Consider the following 8,466-nt stretch of genomic DNA (forward strand, 5'->3'; position numbering starts at 1 on the left):
TTGATCAAGATTTTGTGACTTTTTCAAAGTTGCTCACAAATTCAACCCTTTTCATTTCACAGTTACTGTCACTGGAGAAGTATTTGCATGAAATGTTATTTTCATTTTAAACTTGTTAATTTACAGTGTCTGCAAAACGTGATTGATAGTTTTATATGATTAAGCTCCTCTGTTCTCATTCATTTTGCATGAAAAGAAACCGACGAAACAAACGCGTAACTTCACATTTGAATCCCTCAGGATCGGTGTTGGAACAAACCTGTGAGTATTTTACAGAGGGCGTGTAATGACCAAACAGATCTGGAGGACTGGATCTCCTTCATGGGGGGTAGCATGTGCGTTTTGGCCACTAGGGGGCAGCATGCGGCGCTAGAAGTGTGTGTGGTTTGGATGTTTTTCTTCAAAATCACACACTTTGTCTGCAATCTTTTTCTTCTTCTTGTTTTTCAAATGGAATCAAATGGTTTGACTGATGGGACCATTTTTTTTTAAATCAAAGTTCTGCCGAACAGTACCAACAAAAGAGTTTGATAAATGAAATCACCACTTTAAAAAAAAAAAGAAAGGGCTTGCTCATGCGCATAAGGCACGGAGGAAAAAGAGAGAGATAAAATGATAAAGAGACCTAGGTTTTCCACTAAGAAAGAAAGAGGGGAGTTAGGAGGATGGGCTTGGAGAAAAGGAGGTGCACTGAAGGGTGAGATAGTCCCCTCCCACTTTTTTTATTTGCAGCCAATAGGGTGACCTGTATCCTCCCATCTGCTGGATGTTGCGAGCATCTCCTGCCCTGGCCAGATGGGGGCGACCTGGACACAGTGGGCGACACTGGACACACAGTGATCACTGCGCCTGACTGTCAGCTTTTCATGATGGAAAAAAAACGACATGAAGATCAAATCCCTAAAACATATCAGAACTGAGTCACAGAAACATTCACGCGATCTTCTAAATGTTGAAAACACGACAGTCTGTCCTCCAGCTGTCAGTCAGAGCAAGGGGCGGAGATTTGACCATAAAAGGTGTTCAGTTAAAGTCCCATCTCCGATCCTCTTCTGATCTGTTTTCAAAGTGGTCTTTTAATGATTGTTCTGTTTTTTAGCCAAAATCAGGAAGCGCCCTTGGTGAGACTGTTGGCACAGTGTGAGCCTGCCCTCACTCTCCATCATCCCTGTGTTTACACTCACTCCTGCTAGCTCACAGCCCCTAACATTAGCGGTGCAACAAAAATGGCAGCAGTATCGTATCCGTCCATCTGTCCAGTTCTGATCCAGATTCCAGCTCAGACCAGGAAAACAAAGACGTTTACGGATCTGTTGGTCTGCAGGTGGATGATCAGAAAGGGGCGGAGCTTGGAGACTTTGACCCGCTAATTGGAGCTTCTACGTCACAAATACAAGCTTCTTCACAAGCAAATTCACCACAATTAGAATGAAGAAAAACCCAGAAATGCAATTTAAATCCTTATTTTCTTCACATCATTAAGTTAACCAAAAATAGATCGTGTATAAAAAAGTAAACTTCTAGTACTCTTTTAGACTATACTTTTAGACTAAGTACACTTAAGTAGACTACTTTCTGCTAAATGGTTGTTTTACTGCACACATAGGGGCTTTTGGGAAGTGAGTGATTGTCGTGTCTGTGCTGCAGTGAGGTCACCTCGCCGAGACATTTCAGCTTTCCATTAAGCCCGTCTCTGCCATCCGGCCAAACGCTCTGCCTGCAGACCTTCACCTTTCACTCCGTGTGCAGATGTAATCATATCCTTTTCTGCAGCGGGCTCCAGCTGGAATCCAGGCTGCAAGAAGTTAATTAGCACCTTCACAAAGGCCAAAGCTTCAGCAGGAGAGTTGGAGCCAACGGCAGCAGCAGCTGTGGCCTTCAGCAGCCTCCAGAGACCCGGAGGACCTCCGGAGGAACCACAGCGCTCCCACAGATTTCTGCACACACGGGAACGGCTTTCTACTGACGCAGGGTCAGCTTGTAAGCAACAAGATTAGTAAACCACTGCTTTTTTTTAAATAAAGCCACAGTAAAATGTGAGAAATGATAAATGACTCCTTACGGATGTTTGAATGTCAGATTAAAACAGTTCAAGCGGATTGTGGTTGTCAGTCATCCCAGGTACGGGGCGAGCGTTCCTCCTGATCCGCACAGGCCTCAGTGGAACCTGCAGAAACGGTTTGGTTCTGAAGGCTTTCAGGAGGAAACTTCTTCTGTCGGAAGAGAAACGTGATTTTGTCCGAACTGTTAAACAACTGACAAGTACAGGGGGGGGAAGGTTCATGATGTGGGCTTGTTTTACTGAGGCGAGCTCCAAATATTTTCTTAATTTAATCCAATCTTTTTATGTAATCTGATCTTCTTTTATGTGGGTCACGGTGGTGCAGTGGCTAGTGTCTTTGCCCCCTGGTTCAAATCCTAGCTTGGACCTTTCTGTATGGAGTATTCACGGGTCTTCCTCCCACAGTCCAGAAACGTGCTTGATGGGTGAATTTTCCAGATCTCCAAGCCCTGCTTGCTGCTGATTAGCTAATTCAGATGTCTCCCCATTCTGATTGGATGAACACACCTGGTTCAGGTAATCAGCAGCAGGCAGAGCAGGGAGAGATGGAGAACAGGTGGAAGATCTCGAGGACCAGGAGTGAGCCGCATAAGTGCCCCCAGGCGTGATTCTGTGCCCTGCGACAAACTGGTACCTGTCCAGGGTCAACAGTAGCCGGGACGGGTTCCGGCAACCCCACGACCCCCAACGGGACACAGCTGGTTAAGAAAAGGCATGGATGGATTTTTTGCTCACACCAAATGGTCTTCAGGATAACTTCATGTTTGTGAACAGAAGACAAAAGGAGATTGTGCTTCCTGTCCTGCCTTTGACTAAATCCAAAACGACAACGTAACTCTCAGAACAGATGAGAATCTCAGCCGTGGCCGGGGTTGAAGGTCCAAACGGGAACATTTCTGACACCAAACATCTGTTTTCTGCTGCAGCTGTTCTGCTTCTGGAGTCCTGATGCTGACAGAAAACCTCTTTCATGACCATCATTTCTGCTCTGAGAGACAGGAACCAGGAACGGGGAGAATTCATCCGGAGCTCAGGTTCTGGGGGGGTCGGACCAGTTCCACAGCAGAACTCACAGAGGCTTTCCTCCACATTTCAGGAACCAAACAGAACCATCTAAGAAACGCGTCACTCCAGGGGGATCTGCACTTCACCGAGTCAAAACAGAACTCCAGCAATCCAGTCGGGTCAGGGAGCCCACATGGGCCAGAACTGTCCAACCTGTCGTCGTTCCTCCATCCGTCAGCAGGGTGAGGAGAAACACATCGCATGGCCTTCATCATGCACGGAGCGCGCCTCCTTCCCAAACAAACACAACCCAAATAAACAGAGCGGGCTGGAGCCCACATGCCAACATCTGGCTCAAGTTCATCTCACTTTATTTTACAATCCTCATCACGAACAAACAGCTGCACGCATCCAGTCAGAAACACCCGGATCCTGCAGGACCGTCAGCAACAGGAAGGCCGCCGAGACGTCGGCAGGCATCCACCAAAACGCACATCAGACATCCAGCAAACAGTCGGGACTGAACTCTGCAGGGTCTCACTCACAATATAAATGATGCTCCCGTACCTGAAAAAACAAACGGCTCCACGGAGGATCCCAGAGCTCTGATTGGAGAAACACAACACCAGCCGCCAGGAAAACAGCCAGCAGCAATTAGCAGCAGAAAAACCATTCATCCCGGTGTGAAGGTAAACATGTGCAGACAGGCCGGTGATGAATGGATGAGAGAGCCAAAGCATGGGGAGCGAGGAGGGCCGGGGGGTGGGGGGCTCCAGATCCACAGTTTTTACTGAAATGACCTCAATCATGAGGTCATTCCACCCTGATGAGGAGCAGGGCTGCCTGACTTTTCGGGTTGTGGTTAGTTTGTGTCATGAGAAGAAGTTCTGTTCTCCAGCGGTTCAGGTTCTGTCGTGTTTTGTTGTTTGTCTCTCTCGTTAGAGTCGTGTTTGCGTCTTTTTTCCTTTCAAAGTACAATGTCTCCTTTAATGACAGAAAAGGACTTGATGCTGTTTAGATGCAAACTTCTCTGCATTTCTGCATTTGTTCCTGTCAGGAGGAAGGTCTGTACCTCTGATGTCATAAATGCTCAGAACTTGAGTTGTGAGCAGGACTGCTGGCACAGAGTGAGCCTGCCCTCACTTCCCATCACCCAACTGTTAATGCACTCTCCCCCTCCCACCCCCAAGCTAACATTAGCGGTGCAACAAGAACGGCAGCAATATCGTAGCTATCCATCTGTCCAGTTCTGATCCAGATTCCAGCTCAGACCAGGAAAACAAAGACGTTCATGGATCCACTTGTCCATCACAAAGGGGCGGAGCAGGAAGCTTGTGGCCCCGCCCAGTGTATTTTCTATGTCACATGTAAACTATTTTTCCAACGGCATTTTTTTCTCTGCTGCCGATTCATTGTTTGGACTCAGAAATGCAGTTTTAAGCGTAATGGTCTTTATCTATGTCCTCTACTGTCGGAAAGATGCTCCAAGCAGACTTTAAAAACTCAATTTTCATTGGAGAGGGTCTCTGAACTGAAGAGTATTCCAGCAGTAGTCACTCAGGACTCAGCAGACAGCAGTGAGGATCAGCCGAAGGACACAGAAGTGTTGGGATCCAAAATGCAATCCTCATGACAGACAGTGGGGAATTTTCATCTCACGTCTAATTGTTTTGATCCACATCTTGATTCAACAAATCATCTCCTCTGGTTTATTTGAGGCCACGCATGGCTGAGAGCATCAGGGAACCAGCACATCACGGAGGAGCCGGTTAAGACACCCCTGGTCCAAAGGAGCATCATCAACCCTGAGTTGCATATTTTCCGTCTCGTTTCCATTTGGTTGTTTAGTTGACGGTGTGTGCTGAGGGTCTTGGATGAATCAGCGTGCAGGACGGCGCACGGATGTTTTCTGATGAGCCGTTTAATTTACAGAAACTCACGGCAGCTGCAGCATCACGCGTGTTCTGTGTTAGAGAGGAGCAGGAATGAGAAGCAGCTCAGACCCTGCCGGCCGAGGGAACGTTCTGAACCAGGTCAGGTGGACCGGACCCACACTGACACACGGCTGAAGTCAGAACCAGGCCCTGGATGGATGCAGCCTTCCAACCATGGACTCCATCCATGCCAAAAGCATCCTGAAGGACAGAAACCACCCAGCTCTTGCTCGCTTCCAGCGGGTGGCGTCATGCTCACAACCTGAGGCGCCGCAGGCCGATGAGCATCAGCGCCTGTAGAACCCGACTCTACTACAGCTTCTTCCCCACCGCTGTCAGAACACCGGCCCAGAACATTAGGGAGGGAAGAGGCTGCTACTCATCACAATCCAACAACGTGAAAATAAAACCGTCACTGTGTGCAATATGTAAAGAATATATAGACTCATATCCTGTTTTATTTTTATTTTGTTTTATTTTAATGCTCTACAACACGTGCAACTTGAGAGTTTTGAAAACCCTGTCAATGTCTGAAAAACCCGTCCTTCATTGTTATCGTTATTTGATCTTTATTTCCTTGTGTTCAGGGTTTTTTCTTTTTCTTTTTTATGTAGGAAGCTTGACTGGAGGAGAAGCGCACAACAATTCCAATGTACATACGCTGCGATGCATCTGTGCAAATGGCATATAAAACTCTCTACTCTAAATCAACCGGCTGGGGGACCTGAAGCAGAAGACCAATGGGAGACCTTTCTGCGTGGAGCTTGCTGTGTTTCTCAGCAGCTTCCTCCCATCATCCAAAAACAGGCTTCGTTGTCCCTCGGTGTCAGTGTGCAATGTGTGTGGGATTTGTGGCCCTGCAACACGAACACATAATTCACATGATAAGTCATTCAGAAACATGGATGTAAGCAATACTTGGATTTACAGTAGATACCTGTAGACACAGAGGATGTTTAGAGTTTCTTTTATTTCTTTTAAAAGCTCTACAAAAGCATCTGTAATCTCCATGTCTGGGTTCATTCACATCCCGCTGCGCTCTCCGTCCTGCCGCTAAAGCCGCTTAACTACAATAATTCAAGAGGGGAAAATTAATAAAAAGAATCAAACTAGAGGAAAATTAGAGAAAAATCATAATGTTTAACCCTTGTTCTATCCTAGGCACGTTAACATTGGGAGTGGGGTCATCTAGACCCACTAGACAGTGCTCTGAACCTTTTTTCTTCAATGATTTGTGATCTTCACTGGTGTCCATGGATTACATGAAATCTTTCCACCTTTATCCACCTTTGTCATGGTAGGAGAACACGTCAATGTAAGGGGGGGTCATCTAAGATAGCACAAGGGTTAAGATGCCCCAGCTTCCCGCTTCCCGCTTCCCGATCCCGCAGCGGTTCTCCGTCTGTCGTCCAGCCAGCCGTAGCGATCACCTCACTATAGTCAATGGAAACATCAATGATGCGATGGAAAAATATATGTTATTATTGCTTTAAACCAGTTATAGTTACAATAAAGATGTAAACGGAAGCATTTCCGGTTGAAAATAAGGGGGTATGTAAAAGGTCACAATTATTTAGTGGGAACGAATTTGTTTGTTTTATACCAGGTTACCAGGTTTTATGTATTCTACATCAGACTAGAGCCGTAAAAGTAAAAGTCTGGAGCGAGAGTTACCCGGTTTACACCGCCTCTTCCAACTGGAGGAGGCAGACATGCGCTAGTAAACAGTAGAAAAAGGAAAAGCAGGAGAAGCCCCTCCCTGCTTGTACAGTGTGAACGTCATGCACGTCCCAGCACCCGTGTTTAGCGTGTGGTTGAACGTGGGTCACGTGTGTCTGTAGCTTTAGGTTTCCAGAGAGGCTGCAGAAACCCGTTCAGTCCGTGTCCTTCACACCCGTGTGCTGCTGCTTTATGGAAGTAGCAGCAACAGAAAGCAGTGATGGTGATGATGATGATGATGATGATCTTGGTGAAACTTTACTAACTGTGACTGTCAGCCAGATCCACGTCTGCCATGTTTCTGCTGGGATCTGTGAGTCTGTCAGGAAAATCTACGAGGGCAGAGCTGCTAATTGCAAACACTTGTTAGCGGCTGAGGTCACCCTAGATTCGCACACACACACACACACACAAACACACAGGTCATTTACCTACAACTCTGCGAATCACACATGCATGCTCACATGCACGCTCTGCATCAAGTCCAGCGTAATCATAAGCTGCTGTTCATTTATAATCAATCTGAGGAGCCTGACACCAGCTGTAAATAGGCAGAACTTTGTGTGGGATTTCCATATGAACGGGAAACAGGAACGCCGCTCCGGCATCTATCCATCACTCTGACGGCTCGGCCGTTCCAGCGCCGGGATTGGCCAGAGCGTGTGTGTGTGTGTGTGGGTGTGTTAGAGTGTGTGCGGCTCTCTGCTCTCTGATTGGCTATAATGTTTAACACATGGTTGGAGTGATGAAGCCCCCCCCTCGTCCTCACACACAGAGTGGGACATCCACTGCCTGGTCAAGCAGCTGAAAAAGCTTGCTCAAGGGCATCAAGGCAGTTGGATGAGCTGCAGACAAAGCATCCAAAAGTACACAAGTCAGAGCAGCGTCGCCATAAAGTGATGGAAGTCGATGTGAAGCTGAAAGTAGTCGTCCAAATATTGATCTAAACAGAGCCAAAGCATAACCGCTGAATAAACCTCTAAAATACTGAATGACGGCTCCAACTAAACCCACTGTTTTTGTTTCACAACTTAATGAACCTGACAGACGAGAAAAGCATTTGAAAGCCTCACGTCTCTAAATGTAAATGAGAAAGTGTGGTGGAAATGCGTCACTCCAAATGCATCACATTTCCATCCGTGACCTGCAAGAAATGATGACAATTTCAAAAAGGAGGCAGCCAAATAAGGAGGGATGATAGGTGAGTACAAGCAGAGACATGAACTACAGGACATGCAGAGGTGAGCCGGAGACCGAGATGAGTTAGGGAGGGGAGAGAAATGTAGAAATGTACGCTGTTGAAAATTGGTTGTTTCAAAATGTTCATAACCCTTGGTCTATCCCAGGCACTTTACCATTGGGAGTTGGGTCATCTAGACCCACTAGACAGTGCTCTGAACCTTTTTTCTTCAATGATTTGTGATCTTCACTGGTGTCCATGGATTACATGAAATCTTTCCACCTTTATCCACCTTTGTCATGGTAGGGAGAACATGTCAATGGAAGGGTGGGGTCATCTTGACCCCATAGGATAGCACAAGGGTTAAACCGTTGAAACGACACATCCCAGAAGCTTTAAAATACACATTTTGCTGTTTTCATTTACTTTTTGGCCATTATTTTTGTTTTCTCTGATGCAACAGCAAACATCTTAAGGTTTAGTCCAGCGGACACTTGCAGCAGAAAATGTAAAGACAATTTGTGACGTCTTTATACACTGGTTTGCCATTTTTGAGCTTCCACTTC

This window comes from Oryzias latipes, chromosome 8 (assembly GCF_002234675.1).
Source record: "Oryzias latipes chromosome 8, ASM223467v1".
Lineage (NCBI taxonomy): Eukaryota > Metazoa > Chordata > Actinopteri > Beloniformes > Adrianichthyidae > Oryzias > Oryzias latipes.